General features: G+C 35.8%; 1 protein-coding gene across 16 annotated transcripts in view; it reads left to right on the forward strand.

Moving 5' to 3' along the window:
* Nucleotides 1–635: 635 nt before the first annotated feature.
* The window catches only part of LOC126759627 (protein retinal degeneration B), an 84925-nt gene continuing 63110 nt past the window's right edge, over nucleotides 636–22450 (forward strand). For 10 of the 16 annotated variants that reach the window (XM_050474541.1, XM_050474542.1, XM_050474544.1 and 7 more), the window contains exon 1: nucleotides 15425–16265. The gene's annotated coding sequence lies outside the window, so the exon portion shown is untranslated. Of the gene's footprint in view, nucleotides 849–981; nucleotides 1600–15424; nucleotides 16266–22450 lie in introns of those variants that run through there. The other 6 variants (XM_050474548.1, XM_050474547.1, XM_050474535.1 and 3 more) reach the window with 5 other exon arrangements.

Below are 22450 nucleotides of genomic sequence, written 5' to 3' on the forward strand. Positions count from 1 at the left end.
CTCCCCAAAGGATATCGTAAGAAATGCATTCAACAGGTTAACAAGACATCGAATTCTTCCCACTGAGCTCAAGACAATATTTAAATTAAAAACAAAAGAATATAAAGAATTTGTACATATGTATATGCATACCATATAAAAGTATGTACTATATATATTTATGGTTCCTAAAAGCCAACAATATACATGCAAGTATATACATATGTATGTACATATTTGTATTTGTTGTAAATAGCAACATGTTTCCTGCAATCATTTGTTTACAAATGCCCCACACCACCTTGCCAACCGAGAGCCCTACCAACGTACAGTCCAACGCTAACCGGCACATTGTGCAAATCCACACAGCTTGTCACTCTCCGGTCTCACGAGCGCTCACACTATTATTGCTGAGTACTTGTGCTCCCCATTGGCGTTTGTTTAGAGAAGTGACCAAATTGGTTGTCTATTTACATTTGTGATGAGATCCAATCGGACCAAATGGGTTCCACCCGAATTCGTATGGCTCTATCACCAACGAATACGAATGTTCCCGGCAAGAGATGCGAAATGAGCTGAACGTGCGCCACTGGAGCGCCAGCCGAGCGTTTGCTTTTTGTTGCAGCGCCGAGCAAACACAGTTTGCGTGCGGAGCTCGCCAAGGGCGGTTGAAAAAGAAATTGTGTGCAGAAACGCTTCCCAAGTGCGCGACGCTTAATTATTGCAAAAGCGGGAGCGCTGGAAATATACTATAAAATACATACTTACACACAAGTGTATGTCAAATAAATAGAATTAAATTGTTTGTTGCGTGTGGTTGGTGTAATCGCAACTTTGTTGCATTTAGTTTTGCAGTTGCAGCAACAACGGTAATAACTAGCAGTCAAGGCGCTTAAATCTAATTAAGTCTGTGCGAAGGTCTGCGTGTACCCTGCGTTATTCAATGCAAATTTTCGCTTTTGTAATATTATTTATTAGTCTCTCACTCTTTGCACTGCAAAGTCAAAGCGTTTGACTACCGTTATGTGATTATGTCGAGCTAATATTTATCTTTTAAGTGGACGTTTTATTAGTGAAGAAAATTTTCCGACGTGTGCGCCTACTTGTCCCTGCAAATTTGGCCTGGGCATACCGAGTTGGTAGCAGCTGCTGTTGTTGCCATTGTGTCGGTGACTGTGTATCTGTTGCTGCCATTTGTGTGTGTGTGTATGAAGCTGCTGTGAATCGATTATTCGCACGATGTAAACGGTGTACTGCATTATTTTGCGCTCAAGTGTGAAACAACTGAGATGATTTATTAAAGAAAGTTTCATGTTTTCACTATAAAATGGTCTGAAATCAGAGTTGTGTGTAAAAGTTTGTGAAAAAAGTGAAAAATACGAAAAAAGAAAATGATAAAAAATTTACGCTCCGCCAACTCGCAGATATGTTTTATGGTCGGAATTTTTTTGTTGTTTGGAGAGCAGTGTCTCAGCTGTGCGTAAGTGCTAAATTAAGGTGACCAGATGTGTGCGTTGCCGTTGAAAGTGCAGAAAGGTTCTAAAAGTGTAGTTTTTGTGCATAAAAATTAAAAAAAAAATCGAAACAATGTTTTCTTAATATTGGTTAAAGAAAATTCACGTAAGTTTTTCTATGCTCAAGCAAGAAATAAAAAAATATTAAATCAAGCCGAGCTTTAATTTAATGTTTAGTTGGTGGTTAAGAAAGAAAAACTCTATAAAGCTTTGCGTAAGTTAAAAAAAGTGTTAATAAATTATAAGAGATTAAACTATATAAAACAAGAACAAAAAGTGAACTTCGGCTGCACATAACCTATAAGAGGTTTATGTTGTTTGACATAACCAATCTTTAAGTCAAGTTAATGTTACTTAACAAAGCAAAAAAATCTTTATCTTGATTTTGGCCGGTAATTTTGTGTGCCAGCTAGATTGTGGGTTGGCCATCGATAATAATCTTTGCCAAATTTCCAGTTTCGGTTGGCAGCTTTATTTTATAGTGATTCTATCGGAAGAGTTTGTTCAGAGTTACCTGCGCTTCCTTAGAAAATAATATGTGCCAAGTACCAAGAAAAAAATGTTTGAAATGTAAAGAATGGTTAGTTGGTATATCCGCTATATGAAATAGTGGTTCGATATTAGCGGATCCGATAAATGAGCAGCATCTTGAAAAGAAAAGGTTCTGTGCAGAATATCAGATCGACTTCTCAAAAATTTAGGAACAATATACCAGACATACAGACATATTTTTATAGGGTCTTCCACGTCTAAGTATTATAAACTTTGAGGCAAACTTCATATATCCTGTAAAGGGTATAAACAGATATGTAAATAACTATTTTTTCAGACAAATTCGTTTCACAAAAAAAAAGATCATTTAAAAATAACTCATGTGAATTTAACACTGTCCAAAGCCACCAAGGCAGTCATGATATGCACACGCCTAGCCAGCAGATCCTGTGGCTGCAAGCCAGTTATCACAAGATGGCTGTATACCATGATCGTAAGGTCTATTGTCACTTATGAAGCGGTCGCTTGGGCATCTAAAGTAACGCAGTTTCGGTAGGCCTTCAACTATCAAAGCCGCAACGACTCGCCTGTGTCTGTGCTTCAGGGGCAATGCGCACTTTTCCAACTGCAACGCTTGAAGTCATGTTGGAGCTCACACCGCTACATTTAGTGAAGTAGTAGCGAAGCATACCATGCTGCTAATGGCAGCAGAGTATTTCGGCAAAGGGAAGATGTGGTTTCAACAAATGAAGGCTCTAAGAGAAGACACACCACTGGCGGTATCCAAGCGACGGCGTTACGATGAGGGTTGACTTTACAAAGAAGTAGGAGATTTGCTCTCGTCAGTAAGGCGGAATGGAGCGATTCCACGCTCGACATACTACTGAGGGGCAGCACTATCCAGTGGTACACTGACGGCTTGAAAACACCAGAAGTCTTTGGAGCAGTCATTGCGGGACCGCATGCCAAACTATCCATACCAATGGGACGTTTTTCGAGCATCTTTCATGCAGAAGTCTTTGCTATAAGTCGGTGTGCCGAAATCAATCTCCACCAAAACTGTCGAAAACAGCCTATCACTTTACTTAGCAATAGTCAAGCGGCACTAAAGGCGATCTCAGCATATGTGGTTGAATCCCTTTTAATGGAGGCGTATGTAGGAATGCTGAATCGCACAGCAGGCTCCTAGAATTATTCAGGATACTGAACTTTTCTGACAATATGTGATATTTGGGAGGGCATAATAGACCATAGGTCGCAGTGCAAAGCCTCAATTTTATATCCATCTATCTGTGGAATAGAATCGCTAAGTATTGCTAACTTTAAGGATCTTAAAAAGGAATTTTTATTGTTAAAAATTCAATGAAATCTAAATTTTTCATTACATTTCCCATCTTTTTACTATTTTCGCTGAATTTTCATATCTGCTATTATATGTTAGCATTGTTTTCCAGACAGATCTATAACCTAGCAAACTATCAGCAGGTATTAGGAAACAATACCAATTAGTTATGGTATTGTCAATTACATATCAGTACATAACAATGTTCGGAAAAAATTCATAAGCTTTTTAATAGTTTATCAGAACTTATCGGCTATTTACCGCTTCTTATCACAAAACCATAATCTTTGATAAACATCAATAATTTACAATGCGAAACAATTTGAGCAATTTCTTTTGTAGACGCTCGGTATGTTTGTAATTATTTTGGAAACGTAAAAAGCACAATGAACTTTTTTACGGGAACCATAATTTGCGATAGTAAAATCAATTTAATAAACAAAAAAAACATATACAAGGTCTGTCGCAAAAGAAACAGGACTGTTAAAAAAACAACAAAAAATTAATATTTTTCAAAAGTTATATTTTTTTATTCAAAGTAGTTTCCTTGTGCTTCGATACAGCGTTTAGCCCGGTCAATTAGCATTTCAAATGAGTGTTTAAGGTCATTTTTCGGAATGCTTTTGAGAATATCGGTCGTCGCCTTTTGGATAGCTGAAATGTCCTAAAACCAGTGTCCCTTCATGGGCAAATGAAGTTTTCCAAATAGGTAAAAATCACAGGGTGCCAGATCAGGTGAGTAGGGTGAGTGATTAATGGTTAATATGGAGTTTTTGTCAAAAAATCAGTGACAAGCGTCGACCGATGACACGGCGCATTATCGTGCAACAGGCGCCAGGACCCTGCCTCACGGTATTGTGGTCGAGCACGACGAATGCGTGACAAAAGACGCTTCATAACACCAAGGTAAAACACAGCATTGATTGTTTGGCCAGGTGGGACGAACTCTTGGTGTACAATACCCTCGGAATCGTAAAAATAAATCAGCATTGTCTTTATTTTTGACTTCTTTTTTGATTTTGGCCGGCCCGACTTCTGATCGTCACAGAGGTCCTCGCGACCTTCTTGGAATCGCTTAAACCACTCATGCACATTACTACGGGATAGACACTGATCACCATAAACTTTTTTCATCATTAGAAATGTTTCAGTAAACGTTTTCCCAAGTTTAAAACAAAATTTAATATTTGCTCTTTGCATTTTACGACCGATGACCAAAAGCTGCTGTCACTTTTTTATCGATAACATCGATTGTAGTTATCCAATTGTCTTAAAATTTTTACGAAATGTCAACAAGAGTTCAAACTTTTTATTTCATATACCCACCAATAGGTGGCGCCACCACAAACAGTTATATTTAAAAAGTTCTGTTTCTTTTGCGACAGACCTTGTATTTGTGGGCAAAGGAAGGCAAGGGGTGATAAGCGCGAGCTAGGCAAACTCTTCGCCATGCTATCTCGCTGATTTTTTTATTAGTCACATGCCAAAGATATCATTAAGTGAATGTGCTATATATGTATTTTTAGAAGCGCATAAACAAAGAAAACACAAAAGTTATAAATAATTGCAAACATGAATAGCTTTAAACAAATTGTGTGCGGTAAACAAAGGATTGCAAAAATTAAATGAATTAAGAAGAGGAACAAATAACTTATTAGCATATATTTATGTGCATATTGATAAATACTTGTATGTATGTAAATACACTCACACGTGTGTTATTATTTATATTTGCGTTAAAAATTTACGACTTTCGTTTTGTTTGCTTATAATTGAAATTTATTTTGTTTGCTGACGTCTGGTTACCTGTGGCGCACAATTAAAACAAATTCTTCAATGTAAGAGAGAAAGAGAGGGAGAGTCTCGCAAGCGCTCAACAGCTGGCGCGTGGCGCACTATTAAAGCGGCGCTCTCTTATGTTCCAAATTTTTTGCATTTATGGCTTACATCAAATAAAGTGGAGCAGTAGTGGAGCTGATAAATAAATACATATATACATATGTTCATATGTGTGTATGTACATACATATGTATATAGGGAGAAACGCACAAAATATACACACATCATCTGCAAATCGCACTGTTGAATTGCGCGTGGAGCGCAAGGTCATTTCGATGTTGCAACCGTGATCTTCGACCAACTCAACAACTACCAGAAAAGCAACTCGTTAACAAGACCGCGCTCAACTTATAAGAATTAAAATGTTTACTTTACAAATAAAAAATATTCGATTAAGTAACTGTTTGCTGTGTGAGAACACGGCAAATAAAAATTTAATTCTCACACACACATACATACATACATACATATACATACATATTTATTTATACCCTGAACAGAGTACATTGAGTTTGTCCCGAGGAAATCGTTGGACACGCTATAAAAATATATACTTATGTACATACATATGTATATAAATACATGTCTAAATGATTAGCGCGAGGAGCTGACTCAATTTAGCCATGGCCGTGTGTCTGCCTAAACATACAATAATTAGTCCGCCAGTTTTTGAGATATCGATGTGAAATTTCACACACATCTACTTCTCTTCACGGAGCTGCTTTTTAGTTGTCAACGCCTATATGGAACTCCTATAGCATATATGTATGTATGTACATATGTACATACAAAGCTCTCATATGAACTGGTCGATTAAAACCAAGATCTGATATAGGAAACTTTTTTATTAGGCAAAATATTTTCACTAAATTTGGTATAGATCATTTTAAAGATGCGCTAAAATCCCCGTAAAAAATTGGTCAGATTGGATCACTACGTCATAAAGCTGTCATACAAAATGAAAAATATTAAGCTAAAATATAAGAAATGCCTCTGTGAAGGGTATTGTAGCTGGAAGGCAGTCGCACTTGATGTTTCTTTGTTATCATGCGGTTCCCTATAATTCTGCTTAGATAATCCACTTGTTTGCAAATCTCAAACGTCAGCTGAGTTGACGCTTTTTTGTCGTCAGCGCAAATATGTTTCACATCATTTTTGAGTTTCACACAAAGCACTAAAGTGTCGTGGACATACTTATGTAAAGAGTTCATCATTACGGAAGAAGTACGGCCCAATGACGCCGCAGGTCCATAATTCGCGCCAAACCGTAATTTCTTCAGAAAGCAATGGTGACTTATGGAGTAGCGGGGAAAAATATGGCGTCCTTTGCTGTCCCTATCGGTCTACTTTTGTAGCGTCCCTATTGAAAACCCCGTTACATCAGCAAAATCTCGCGATTCCACTGATCAAGCAGTTCACTGAAAAAATTTGAATTTGAAAAAAAGAATTTGCCTTGCTCTTATAATTATGATATGTACCTATACGTATAAAGTAATTCACACTTTGGCTATGAACGCCAATGGTTTCAGAAAAGACCAGGTTTAACTATTAGGCGGCTGTACATACATACGTATGTACATATATCCACTTGCAAGTCAGTTAAAACGCGCATTTCGTGATGTTTTATTTTTTGAAGAGGCATTTTGAAATTTTTCATTGCAATTAATTAATACAGTTAATGATCGAAGGACTAGTCAAATTTTTGAAAAAGTCGTTTTTGTGAAAAAATTTACAGCTATATTTAGAACAGCTTAAAAAAATGGAAATTATTATCGAAAATCTTATTCCTTCGATCTGACAATTAAATAAGAAGGTCATCTGAAACTTTCGAATCGATCGATCCAGCTATTTTACAAGTTACTCCCAGCTGGGCAATGAATCCGGGGTATTCTTTCGTCATGAAAAAGCTTCGAAATACCAAAAATATTTTCTTAACTGACTTAGTCACATATAACGTTGTGATAAAACCAAACTTATGACGAGAAAGGAAATAATTTACTTATAACGATTACATATGCAAATATTTAAATTCAGAGTTCGTCATGATTTATGTCGGTAAACAGTCACTTTTTGGTCAAGCAGTGTCGTTGTATATGTCTCGAATGGTTCTTCTCTTCACTAAATCCTATACATTTGATAATTAAAGTCACCAAACAGTACAAAATTACTTCCATCGCTCACTAAAATTAACTTCTTAATGCAAAGGCTATATTCAATGTAAAAAGTTAGTATTTCAGGGTATTATTCCGCTGTGCTCCGACTTCTAGTTAGTGTCGTACTAAATTGATGTTTCCAAAGCACGGTTAACCAACTAAATTGATTGGTTATTGTCAAAACAGGCATATAAAAAGTATTGTAACCCACTACTCTCTCAGTTAGAAAGTCTATGACTACCTAAGGTTAGTTGTTCCCGGAAGGATATTGTTACGGCGACAAATACTCATTGTGACTGATGTTGACTACTGGTGTTGGAATTTTAGTACTTCCATGTAGATTTTCAGTCGCTTATTAATGGTGTATAACATTTTGTTTTACTAAGTGGGGCAAATTTCTGCGTTTGAGGGAAAACTTATGGTGGTTCTGCTTATGAGAATATTTCAGCTTTAGTTGTTGTAATCGCATTTGCTTTCATTAAAATCAGTGCCTCAGATTAAGTGAACCGTACCATACATTATAACCTTATTCTAGCTTTATTTTGATTTAGAGTGTTGTTTTGTTGAACAAGACTTCTTGAGTTCTGCGTAGTCTTTCCATTGGGGAAAGTTAGAATACTTACTGTTGCTCTCTTATTTAAAAATTTTGACAAATTTTATTACAAATTAAAATACACAACAGAACCGAGGGGTCTCCGGAAATGTTTGTAACGATGAAAAATTCTAAAAATATATCTAATTTTTTATATGAGAAAAATTTGAAAAAAAACTGTTGGGTTTTACCCGATAAAACCCATTTTCCCAACTTCTTAACGCTTGACATCTATTTTATGTTATTTTGTTCTCTTTCACTAGATGGTAACCGTACTATTTTTTGCATCCTGAACAGGGTATATAATATTAAGTTTGCCACCAAGTTTTTAGCACCCAGAAGAAAGCGTCGGAGACCCTCTAAAGTATATATTAGTATGTTGCGCTGAGTCGATTTAGTCATGTCCGTCTGTCTGTCTGTCTGTATATGTACGAACTAGTCCCTCAGTTTTTAAGATATGGTTTTGAAGTTTTGCAAACGTCATTTTCTCTTCAAGGAGCTGCAAATTTGTTGGAACTGCCGATATCGGACCACTTTAACATATAGCTGTCATACAAACTGAACGATCGGAATCAAGTTCTTGTATGGAAAACTTTCACATTTGACAATATATCTTCACAAAAGTTGGCACAGGTTATTTTCTAAGAGAATAATGTAATCTCCGAAAAAATTGTTCAGATCGGATTACTATAGCATATAGCTTCCATACAAACTAAATGATCGAAATCAAATGCTTGCATGGAAAACTTTCTCTTTTGACGATATATCTTCACGAAATTTGGCATGAGTTAACATATAGTTACTAAAGGAAATGCTCCTGTGAAGGGTATATTAGCTTCGGTGTAGCCGAAGTTAACGTCTTTTCTTGTTTTGTTTTAATTAAGCAGTTTTTAAACATTTTCCTGAAGAAATAATCAACATCTTTGTCTTGTCTCAAAATAAGCTTAAGTCTTTACTCAATTTTAAATAAGACTGCGAGTTCAGTGAAGGTTTAAAGATGTTGCTAGGCGCTAAAATATCAAAAATCCACTTGCTGGAAAGAAAAGGAAAAAATCGCCACTTCTAAGTAATTTTTCCAGGCACAGGGCACAAGACATTCTACTGTAAAGTTTTCAACAATCCCTGCGATGGCCACTATAGTGAATCATAAAATTCAATTTTACAAAAAAAAAAATTTATTTCTTTAAAGAAAATGAAGTTTTAAGCCTGTCTACAAATTTATTTTATTAGTTTTGTGTGGCAGCACACTTGATATCCTTGAGAGTGCTTCAGAAGTTATTTTAGTGGATAACATTATACTTCCTGTCGCACCGATAAACTTTAAAAACTATCCTTCAACAGATTAAATTAAAACCCAAGGCACGAACAATTTTTGTATATGTATTCAGGGATGCTAATTGCATAGTGCATTTTTCTAATTAATAAGAAATCTTTAATTTTAAAATTTAAATTCTTGCAATTTCATTTGACTTTAACACTTTGCTCTAACTTTAATCGCACGACAAACGCTTTGATTGCAGCAATATTGTTTTTGTATCGTAAAGATAGATAAAGTAAAACTTGCGCACTGCAAATGCTAAAGTTCAAATCCATTTCCTCGCTGAACAAAGTTCGCATGCACTTTATATCCATTGAATAGAACTGTAAAATGATTGTCTCTGCCAGCTAAGCTCTTTTGTTTCGGCGCTTTTTTTCGTTGGATTTTCCCATTGGCGCCTTTCATACTGGCACGGAAAATGAAAATGACTTTTTTGTCTTTATGTTTGTATGTGTGCACATTTCCTGTTGCATTAAATCGATTGCGATTGACCAAGGTCTCAGTTCAGTTCAGCATTAAATGTTTTGTTTTTGCTTGCAGATAATATGTACAATACGAACAAAAAACAAAAACTAAAACTACAACAAATAAAATAATAAGAGTAAAGTGGAGTATTCGCTTTGCGATCAAAATTTGAGATAGTGTGTATAAAATATTACTTATGGCAAGAGCGTATACTCGTATAAGAGCGAGTGTCACTTAACGCTATTTACAGTTCGAACGGTAGCCAACAATTTGAAACTGTTTACCGATAAATAATGATTACTATTTAATTGCTCGTTCATAATGATATTGAATGGACTTCGTTCATTGTTTTACAACTATACCAAATCAAAAGCGCTTTCTTTATTTACTCAGCTGTAAATTATATTGGAATTTCCTATGACATTTATATTTGAATTGTGCTGGGTCAAGACCAATTCTTCAGTATACAAAAAAATTAACTGATTTTCTTTTAAGTCAATACGAGTATGTTTTACCGGTCCAAAAAATGTTAAAATTTATTTCATTCTGTTCTCTAAAGGCATAGACAAAGTAAGGGATTTCTAACGACTTGCTGAATGTAACTGCATATTTTGAACGAATTGTTCATAAATTAGAAAACAAAGCACCCGTAAATTGTAAGTAAATTCCACAGGTGTGAGATGATGAAAAAAAATGCTAAGTTGGTAGGATTGTCCTTAGTTACTATACCAAATATGAGCGCGATCTGTTAACCAGTTTTTTAACCAGCAGCTGCTGAAGTCGATACATTTCAGTAGTGCCTTTCGATTTTTACAATGGATAAAAATATCGAACAAAAAATTTCTCTCAAATTTTGTACTTCTAATCAAATTGCGTGTACGGAATAGTTGTGTATGTTGGAAAAAGCCTAGGAGACGATCGAGAGATGTTTGAGAACATGCCTCGTTCTGGACGACCTTCGACCTCTTCAACTGATGAAAATATTAAACAAGTTAAGGATATGGTGCTCAAAAATCGTCAGGAAAGTGTTAGAGAGATGGCAAAAGAGCTTGACTTCTCTCGCGAGTCCGTTCGAATAATTTTGGTGGATATTTTGGGTATGAAACGCGTTCTTGCTCGACTCGTCCCATCAAAGCTGCATTTTTTTTCAAAAAGAGTTCCGTAAACAGATCTTTATGAGATTTATAAGTTTGAAAAAAAAATCAAGGTGATGCTCATTGTTTTTTCGAAATTCTTCGTTTGGTGCATCATGAATTTGTTTCGGAGTGACACCATCGCATCAAGCCACTATTGTGACGAATTTAATCACCTAAACGCAGAATATAGCGAATTGTCGAAAAAGAGCGTTCAGAGCTCGTATTCGTCACAGGAAGGTGTGCAAAATATGCGAAGAAAACTATGAATTATATAGGTTTACATCGCAATTCCCCAACGTTTCCAAAGCAGTAGTCGGTAATTCGTTGTCTTTTGACTTTTGCCTTTGCCACCAATGGCACTGCCAATGATCAAGTTCGCCTTTGAGCTTCAAACATCGCACGACGTTGTCATTATCCAAAAGGCCTTTGTATCTATCAAGCAGTCAATAAGTTTGAAATGCCCCCCACTTCCCCTTCTGAATGCGCCACTGGTAAAACTCTACTCAGAGAGAAAAATAAGCTGTAAAATCTTATTAAAGATATCAAAATAATTTTTTTAAATCACACCAAATTATGCATATCTGAATGCGCTCAAGCACCCGTGACTCTTAACAAAATCCTCAACTTCGGCATTTACAAGAATTTTTTCCATAATTAACCATTATTAGCGGCCTTCCCTATTCCAAACTAAGCGCTAAAAATGACTCCAAAAAATTCCAATTTTGAGTGTAAATTACGTTTCAAAAATGTTGGCTTATCATTTCTAAAGACTATTGAACTTTAAATCAGATAAACATATTTCATACCACGAACAGGTTTGCTGCAAAGTTTATGTAACAGGTCAATTGAAAAGTCACCAATCTGACACATACATAGATGACGCTATCATATGATTTTTAGTTAGTCCAAACCTTTAAAATGCGAGTATAAATTTGAAGGTGTCGGATCACTAGCTTGGGAATTATATCATTTTGAGTGAAGCAAATTTTTCTATTGTGAAAAAATCAATAAAAAGTAATCTCGCGTGTTGATAAAATATTTATTTTTAAAAGAAAAAACACAGTTGGAGCATAAACTTGGTTTGTTGACGAGTTTTCGGACACTGCTCCAGAAAAGGCAACCATTAAGGATTGGTATGCTAAGTTTAGACTGAGCACCGAAGACGGAAAAATAATTTTTAATTGATAAGATAGCTAGCACTCTAGAGATATCCAGAAAAGGCAACCATTAAGGATTGGTATGCTAAGTTTAGACGTGGTGAAATAAACACCGAAGACGAAATAATTATTTTTAATGACCGTAAATTAAAGTTGTTCGAGATAGTGGGCACTCTAGAGATATCAACTCAACGTGTACATTATATCATTCACGAACATGTGGGTATGAGAAAGGTCTTTGCAAAGTAAGTTCAAACGCAATAAGCCGTAATGACAATGTATGAAACATGGCTTCACCATTTCACTCGGAAGTCCAATCGACGAACATGCGAATGGGCTGCACACGATGAACCCCACCAAAAAATGGAAAAACGCAACAGTCCGCTGGCAAGATTATATGGTAGCGTCTGTATTTTGGGATGTGAAAGGAATAATTTTTATTGACTATTTAAGCAGGGAAGAACTATCAACAGTGAGTTTTATTGGATCGTTTGAAGGACGAAGTTGCCGAAAAACGGCCGCATTTGAAGAAAAAGAATGTGCCGCTATACCAAGAACAAATGCAGTCTGTACTTTTCAAATTGGCCTTTGAAATGCTTCCGCATCTACCGTATTCTCCAGATCTGGCCCACAGCGACTATTTCCTGTCCTCAGATCTTAAAAGAATGCTTGTTGGGCAGAAAATCTCGTCGAATGTAGAAGTGATAGCCGAAATTGAGACCTACTTTGAAGCAAAGGAGAAACCGTGCTACAAAATGATATTGAAAAGTTGGAGTGTCGCTGTAATCAGTGTATCACCCTAGAAGAGAACTATGTACATACATATGTTGAATAGAAAAAAAAGAATTTTCCTAAAAAAATGTGTTTTACAATGGTAGACCGCGGACTTTTCAATTGTCCTAGCGAACTAGTTCTTCTGTTTTCGTTTTGAACACGCCTTTCCTCGGACGCTGTTCATTTTTCGAAAGGGCCGATATTGAACCACTATAGCTATGTATATAGTTACTAAGCTGTTATATAAACTGATCGATCAAAAACATGTCCTTATATGGAACATTTTTTAGTGGAAGAGATATATTTTCGAAAATTGACTTATTATTTAGTAATATTGGAAGAAAAGTTTCCAATCGGACCACTATAAAATATAGCTATCAATTTGACCGCACAAAATCAATGTCTTGTAAAGAATCTTGGAATTTGTGAATAACCGAAGTTGTTTTAATGAACTTTCTATATAAAGCTATGTTATTTCATCTCAAATTTCACACCTGAGCTTACTTCCACTAACAAAGGAGTGTCTTAAAACTGCAAAATTCATTTCACCATTTCAATTTTTGTTATTAAACGCAAATCTTTCTCCCTTACTCACTTTCTCCCAAGCTGCAATGCAATTAGCGGAATTACAATTTCGAAATTACTTTTCTACGCGCCGCCGAGGGGCTTAAAATTGAATAAAAATTTAAAAACACATATCTACATATGTATATTTATCACGTAGGTTGTCCACACATTTGGTTCACAGTTGACGTTTCCGTGCTGCCTGTCATCATTTTCTGCTGACTTTTTCTTTCAACACTTGCTTGCGATTCTTGAAAGCGCAAATTGGCGCACATTTTGTTGACTTTTTCATTTCACGGCCAAACGAGTGCAAACGGCTAAAGTGCTGCACAGCTTCCCCTCCTACCGCCATATTCCTACATAGATAAGTTTGTATGTATGTATATACTAAAATTGTTAAACAGCATCATCTCCAACAAAAAACACCAGCTAACACAATTACAGCAAGAGCGCACGTAGGTACTCGAATGCCGTGACGTCATTGATTAAGTCTAAGGACGTTCGTTGGTTCATTCGTGTTCGTGACGTCATAGCTGTGCTCAATTCTTGCCTTTGTTATTTAGCAAACGAGTGCAAGCAGTGGAAACGACAATCAGTGACGTAGCCGCCAATTATGTTTACTATCAGTGAAACGGAAAGCGTGGAAACTACAAAGAACGCCAACAATGAGAGTGGAAATGAGAAAAAAACGTAAAGTTTTGTAGAGGAGGTGTGAGAGAGCTGACACAGCTGTGAAAGAAAAAATATGAAAAGCTTTCCTGAATACGCGTATATGCATGAGTTATGGACGCTCTCTGCTAATTGTTTGCTCCTGCGCAGGTGACGCGGTTGTGGATAGGGTTGCCTCACTTATAAGAATTTTCGTGTTTATGTAGCTTTGATAGGATATTTGTATTATTCACCATTTTTTTAATGCGCGTACTTTTACTTAAATTAGCGCTGTTTATTTTCCAGTGAAAATTTACTCAAAGTCTTTTGAATTATTAAATTTTGGTTTAATGGATCAGCATATATATTTTACGGTTGCCAGTTAGTTACATAATCATATAAATTTTAGTAGATGTAAAAAGTCTTTAGTTTTGGGATTGCAATAAATTTTATCTCATATTCAATGTCTCGATGAGTCAATTTAGTCTGGTTTAGTGTGTTTATATACGCGGACTATATTCTCAGTTTTTGGGATATCAGTCTGAACTTTTGCACATAGTCTATTTTTCCCAAAAGGTCGCTTATTTGTCGAAATTTTTTCAAAATTTCGCAAACTGAACAATTATTTGTCGGAACTTTTTTATTTGCTATCTTCACGTTTGGCACCATTATTATCAAGCTATATCTTCTTCGTACAAACTGAACAATCAGAATCTACAAACTGACTGTCAAACTCAAGTGTATGGAAAACTTTTTTATTTTAGAAGATATCTTCACGAAATTTGGCATGGATTATTATACAAGGCACCATTATAATCTTCGAACAAACTGTTCAAATCGGACCACTGTACCATATAGTTGCCATACAGACTGAACGATCAGAATAAAGTGTTTGTATAGAAAACTTTTTTATTTTAAAATATATTTTCAAGAAATTTTTTATTGATTATTATACAAGCCAACACCATAATTTTCGAAGAAATTGTTTAAATCGGACCACTATTGCACATAGCTGCCCTACAAACTGACCGGATCAAACTCAAGTCTTGAAAGAAAACTTATTTTATTGACAAAATTACCTTCTCAAAATCGCCGAATTGTTCACATCGGAACATTTTAGCATATATCTGCCATTGAAGCAAAAGCTCAAGTCCTTGCTGATTTTTTATTGGACAAGTTACTTTCTTTAAATTTGGAATGTATTATTATCCAAGGCATTGGTACAATCTTCGAACAAATAGTTCAGATCGGACCAAAATATTTTGTAAGTCGTTTTTTTTTATCATTTTACATTAGAAATATCAAAGAATATAAAAAAATATAAATTAGAAATATCAAAAAATATACAAATATCCTTCGCCCACAACACTGTGCCGCTAACGCTTGGCAACCCTTGCCACATTGCCTGCGAAAAGCTTTTACCGCCAATGTCGTGAAGATTAAAAGCAAACAACACTCGGCCAGAAGCAAGCAGTCGCCAGCAGAAACGGTCCGTGCCCAGTCGTTGAAAGTAACAGTTACAAGCAGATCAACAGCAGCAGCCATAGAAGAACAGTTATTGTGGCTAATAGAACGGTTGCTGCCGAGACGCGTTTGCAAAGTACGCACACGCATACAAACAAATGTTGCGTACGTGCGTTTGAAGGAGTGTGTGTGTTTGTGACTTACACTGTGTGTGTAGAGGTGCGTGCGTGCTGCATATATGAATCCACTGAAATGCCAAGCTGTTAGACAACGCTTTGGGTCATTTGTGTCACTTTTGTGAAACGGAATAGAGACGAAAATTGCAGTAGAAGTGGCAGTGAAATATGAAAAAATAGCAAATTATATTAAAAAATAAAAAAAAAAAATTTAAGGAAAAATAAAATTTGGTGAAGAAAAGCGGAAAAACTGCCGCCAATGGTTATAAAGAGTTTATATAGTATATGAAAAGTTAGAGATATTGAAATTATACACATTTGCAAGCGCACGCAAGTGTTATTGGTGGAAAAATGTACGTGTTTTCCATAAAAAGTGTATATGAAATTATTTGAAAAAATTAATACAATAAAGAACATAAATAAAGTGTAATAAAAGTGTTTGAAGCTGATTAATATAAAGTGAGTGCTGCCACATTATTTAAATACAAATTGTCAATAAACAAACTGAAAGTGTATACGCAAAATGTCCTTCAGATTTCTGCAGCCGAGCAGGAGCTGAAGAAAGGTGCCTGCGCCCACGCACAACAGCAAAAAGGCATCAGCAACAGCAACAGCAGCAGTGGCTGTCGAGAAAGTCAAGGAATTCAAAGACGTAATTCGAGAGCAATTTTACTGTTAAGAATGTTTGTGGGTTGGAATTTGAGCATTTGTATTTTTGGTTGTAAATTGCAGCCATTATTTTACTAGCAATATTTTGTGAAAGCGCGCTGGTGCTCATAAATCGTTTTTTTTTTTCTTATTTAAATATTTTGAAATTTTCTCAAAAATATTTTTTTTCTTATTTAAATATTGTCCAATATTTCTCAAGAGCCAAAAAAAATCGAAAAACGCCAATAAATTTACTTTTCATTTAAAACACAAAAAGCAGCAATAAAGCTGAGTGTTGACATATGTTTGCAAAATGAGAATGAGCAAAAACACTGGTGCATATGTACCTACGCACACATACATATACGCACATACACGCTCTTAACAGCCGAAAATTTCAGATTTACTACGCGCCTATCGGGAATACCGATACAAAGTTATGTTGAGCAGCAATTCATACCTGTCACACACACACACACACACTCATACAGAAATACAGCAATAGACGTGTATTCCCTTAAGTCCCGTTAGCGTTTGTGTTGTGACAATTTTATTTTTAGTTGTTGCGTGTGTAGAAATATCCTGCAGCGCAGCAAAATATGAAAATAAATTTATTAAACAAACAAAAACAAGTACAACAGCAATAACATCGAGGCAAATATTTGCGGTGGCATTGCCATGGCGAACCAGAGAGGGCGCCTTTGTAGGTGTATATCCTGCAAATAACGGAGGTGTATTCATAAGTCCACAGAATGTGTTTACATACTTAGATACTGTTACAGTTATTTTAGTTGCTGTGCTGCCATAAATGAGTCTGTGTGTGTAGGCATTTAATTTACTAGTTGGAATTTTGGCAAGCCAACTTTGCTGAATGAATTTAATTTTAATTTTTTTTTAATTTTTGCTATTAGCAAAAACTTGCCGACATTTAAATAATAAAAACGAAATTTACAGTACATGCTAATAATATTCAAGTGAGAACTTGAATGCAAAAGTAGAACAAAATGCACGTAAAGTACAATTTCTGTCATAAAAAATATAAATGAAGCAGCGTATAAGCGACTATTAACGCAAGAGCCAACAAATTGTGTCGTCGCATTAGGGTTGTTTGAAAATATGAAATATTACTCCACGCAGTTTACGATATACCTAATTTTTCAGTAGTTGCTGATCTTAGATTGATATATCTGTCTTCTCTTCGAATTCTTGAAAAACATTGAACACAACTAGGGGGTCCCATATGTGCGTTAGAACCCGTATTGCTGCTCACAAATGTAATATGTAAGGCCAGGCACTTAACCAGATTATATATATATTGCTGTCCGAATTGTCTAGTTGACAGAGAGGTAGGACCACTTCATTACTTTCGCCAGTTTTCTTCGAGATTAAGGTTAAGTGAACTTGACTCTAGGGAAATTATCTGGTATCAAAATTAAGCGCCTTCAGAGAGAATGATATCAGAACTTTCCTCACCATGTGACGATTTATTTCGTTTCTTTGTATGTTTCAATATCACAAAGAATATCACTATAATTGTCCAAGTGCGATATTTCGATTGCAACAAATAAGCCACAAAAGCTAACGTAATATTTTCAGGATTAAACTTTAAGTTTAATATGTACATCTATCTACTAAAACACTAATATTAATATGTTTAATAATAATGGGTGATCCATTTCCAGGTTCTCAACTTTTTTAAAGAAAAAACACAGAAACTTCAAATTTAATGGGGAATATTTTTTAGCATTCGGAAGAACATTCTCCGACATTTATTTTTTTTTAAGATTATATCCTTCAAATGCTGGCCGCGGCTACGTCTCAGATAATCCATTCGTTGAGTCCAATTTTCGATTACTCGTTCGAAGATTTTACTGGTTACTGGCAAACGATACACGGAATGTTTTGCTCCAAGGCCTGAATCGAAGCGGGATTGTCCGTATAGACTTTGGACTTTACATATCCTCTCTGGAAAAAGTCTAACATTGTGATAACATCCAATATTGATTGTCAATTGGCCGGCTCAAAATGTGAAATTATCTGCTCACAGAAGTGTTCTCTCAATAAATCCATTAATTGATGCGAAGTTCGGGAAGTGGGGCCGTCTTGTTGAAACCAAATATCTCCGAGATCACGTGCTTCAGGTATCAATTAGTCGGTTATCATGGCGCGATAATGGTCGCCATTGACGGTTACGTTCTCACCACACAAAAATGTTATTTTTACTAGATAAAATGGCAGCTTTGAATCTCTTCAGGTTGTTCTTCATCCTAAATGCGGAACTTTTGCTTGTTTACATACCCTCATCGCTGTACAAAATTTAGCTTGAAAACGTCGGGTCTTTTTGGAACTTTTCAAGAGCTGCTATATTTTCTTCACTGCGTTCTGGGTGTGATCTGTTCGGTAGAATATTCTATAATAATGAAGGTAGGGTCTTAAGATTGGTGATGGTGTTGGGAATAGTACACTCAGTAAGCCGATTATGTTGACCATAAATTTTCGTAATAATGTTGTACGATTTGTAAACTTTGTTCAAGCCTAAGTTTTTCCACAATGAAATGCCAAGCATTACTGAGCGAAAAAACATGACACCTTGACACGACTCACGCGTGATCTTTCAAAAAAGGCTACTGAAAAAAGTACCTCTAATTAGATCATCCGTTAGTTCTATCATCTCTTCATATAAGCTATGATTGATCGAAACATATATAAATGTACAGCTATTTGTACAATAGTATTAAGTATTCACAGAATCTCTAAATGCAAAAAGAATCAGATTAGAATCCCGGTGGAAGAAATTTTTAGACATTTTTTTGAGTAGCTCGAGAGGCATTGTAAAACCTTTGAGTGATTTTTTACCTAAAACAGCTCTACGGAAAATACTCTATTCTTTCGAAGGCAATCGTTAACTTTTAGAACAATTTATTTGTCGTATAAAATTATTAGGCAAATGTAGTACATTTTTCAGCGTGAAACATAGCAATCCAATATTTTGAACTTAAATCTCTTTTCTTATTTTTATTTGTTTGCTCAATAAACGTTCACACTCTCGTTGATCACGTATTACAGGGTTGCATGAAGACTTCATTATGAATTTGGAAATTAACTAAAAACTATAATGTTAAAAAACTGAACAGTTGGAGGTTAAATTCCTACAACTTGAGGTAAATTATGCTGTAAATTTCCGTTTTTAAAAAGGGTAGGACCACAACTCTCTGCGCTCTTCCATTAAGGGGTATTCTCATGTAATCACTTCGAAAAATCGATTTTTTTTTGTATTTTGACAGTAAAACCTATAGAAAACATGCTGTGAAAAATTCAGACCGAAATTCATAGTATTTGATAAGTTACAGCTCATAGTCGCCGACGTGTCGTAAGCGACTGTCTACCAGGCGCCATGACAAGTCTCGCATTTTTCTCGAATCATCATTTTCTGAAACTGTCATGGTCCTAAAAAAAAAGTATTCAACCGATTGCTTTAAAATTTACATATGTTCTTCTACTGATTTATAGTTATCGTCCCTACAAGAATTGTTTATTTTCGAAAATATTTTCATATTTTTTTTATACGATTTTTAACGAAAAAAACAAGACGCGACTTTTTTTGAAGTTCGACATTTTTTTTTAATGAAATTGATTATAATTTGTTGTCAAAAAAGTCTTGCGGTATTTTTATTGAATTTTTTTTTATTGAAATTGAAATTTTTTGATGACTCATGCCCAGCTCTTAACCGATGCTACGGCTGCTACTATGCCGGTCTCTTTCGACCAATTCAGCGATTTTATCGCAATTTTCGACGACATGCCTTCCGGAGCGTGGCGCCTCTTCGACCACCTCTACAGAACGAAAACGTTGAAACCATCGTTGTGCGGTGGAAATGGAAACTGTATCGGCTCCATAAACTGCACAAATTTTATTGGCGGCTTGAGATGCATTTTTGCCTTTATCGTAGTAGTACTGTAAAATATGCCGTATTTTCTCTTTATTTTGCTCCATGTTTGCAACGCTATAACTCACGAACGACTTAAAAGAAACGACAATCAATCAAACACGCATTAGCGCGTGAAATGAGCTTTCCAAAAAGGTATATCATGACCCGATGCGACGAATAAAACTAGAACTACGCGCTTTCGGCGCCAACTAGCGAAAATACCGCAAGACTTTTTTTGACAACCCATATTTGGTAGGGACGATAGCCGCATACTGAATAATAATCCATTCGATTTTTTTATTTCAGACAACATGAACAGCCGCTATCACCATGACCAGTGAACTACTTTTTTTTTGTTGGGGACTACTTTGATTTAAAAAAAATATATTAAAAATGTAAAAAACGAAAAAATTTTTTTTTTTTTGTACATTTCAAAATCCAAATAAAAAGATATTAAAAAATTAAAATGATTGAATTTTGTTGTCGCATAAAAAAAATTTTCCTAAAAAGTGGTAAAATGTATGCGTTCGCATGAGAGTACCCCCTTAACTTTGATAACGTTGAAATTAATTTTGCTCTCAATATTGCCACTACTCTTATATTGTAATATAATTGTGCCAAAATGTAGGCTACAATAATAACACTTGCTTGTATATTACGTACGCCGAAATGTAGGCAACATTTTTTAATTATTTTAGATTGATATGTGCTTAGCTCTACTGAAATTATCTGAAACTATGTACATACAATTATTTAAATCAGTGAGACGACCTGAGCTGATTTAGCCATTTCCATACTCGAAATAGTCCCCCGGTTTTTGAATTATTGATCTGAAATTCCATTTCTCCCAAAGGAGCTGCTTATTTGTGCCGCTATTGATATCGAACGACTTTAGTATTTAGCAGCCATACAAAATGATCGATCAAAATCAAGTTAATGTATATACAACTTTTTTATTATACAAGATATCTTCACGGAAACAGTAGGCAGAAACAACTCTTTATCATAAACGTAATATACATTTATGTTTTAATACTTTTATTATGCATGTAACATGTCCAAAACAATATCTCTATAAATTTGCTCATATATTTCAGTTATTAAACTGTGAGGAGCATAGTGCCACCCTAATGCACTTACATTTCATAACAATACTCATTAAGCTTTACGTTCACACATATTTATAAACGCAAAAACCATAGAATACGACAAGTTAGTGGCAGCAGGTGGCAGCCACATTGTTATAGTTCTTGCCGACGAGTGCGCTTAGATGTTCATGAACTCAAAAGTTACATACGCGTATACACACATATGTACAAGCATACGAACATAGATAATGTGCACTTGTGAATGAGTATTAATGAAGGGATGTTACTAAATATGAAACAATGTGCCACCGTCTCACGTCCACGCCTACTTGCGCTTATTGTTCTAAAACAAAAGGCAGTAGAGCAGAGCAACGACAGCACCGCCATGGCCCGCAATGCACCGCGCCGCTCCCCGGAAAGTTCATGCTGCAAAAGTGAGCAATTGTCTGCAGGCGTTCATTTAATGCTGAGCATTGTGTGTGTTGGCGCCTCACTAGCGCACAGGAAAATAAGCACTGAAGGCACACTAGCACACTGACACACACACACACATGCGCAGAGACAGTGAAGCAAGCAGCAGCTCACACCTTTTCTGTCAGTCAGGCAACAGCCTGTTAAGCACTTATTGCATTTAATTTGTTTATGGTCTTGCGACCTCATTAAATATTGATTTCCCCACAAGAGGCACACCAACATGCATACATATATATTTATATGTATATGAATGCGTATATATAGAGCAATGCTGTCAGTGGCTGACACACAATGTGCATGGCAGAAATGCACGAACTTCCGAAAAAACGGCATAAACCTGCAACGCAGCCCTTAGTGGCACTCACCTCTTTCGCCCTTAAATGGAAAACAAAGCAACAACAATAAGAAAGTGATACGTGTGGTTTTTGCGGTTGACATTTTGTAGCATATTTGACACACTTGTGCATTATAACTAACAACAACAACGACAACTTGTCACATAAGCTCACGCTACTAACTACCTTCTTGCCACTGCCGCATATATTCGTATATTTCTTGCTGAACTTATGTAATTGTGCACTCGCATGTCGGCCAAAATGGATAGTGCCATGAAAGTAACACAAACTTACATCCAAACATATACGTATACATATGCAGACACATGCGTATCTATGCGCACACATGCAGGTTGTATGCTG

The sequence above is a fragment of the Bactrocera neohumeralis genome, chromosome 5, assembly GCF_024586455.1.
Source record: "Bactrocera neohumeralis isolate Rockhampton chromosome 5, APGP_CSIRO_Bneo_wtdbg2-racon-allhic-juicebox.fasta_v2, whole genome shotgun sequence".
Classification (NCBI taxonomy): Eukaryota; Metazoa; Arthropoda; class Insecta; order Diptera; family Tephritidae; genus Bactrocera; species Bactrocera neohumeralis.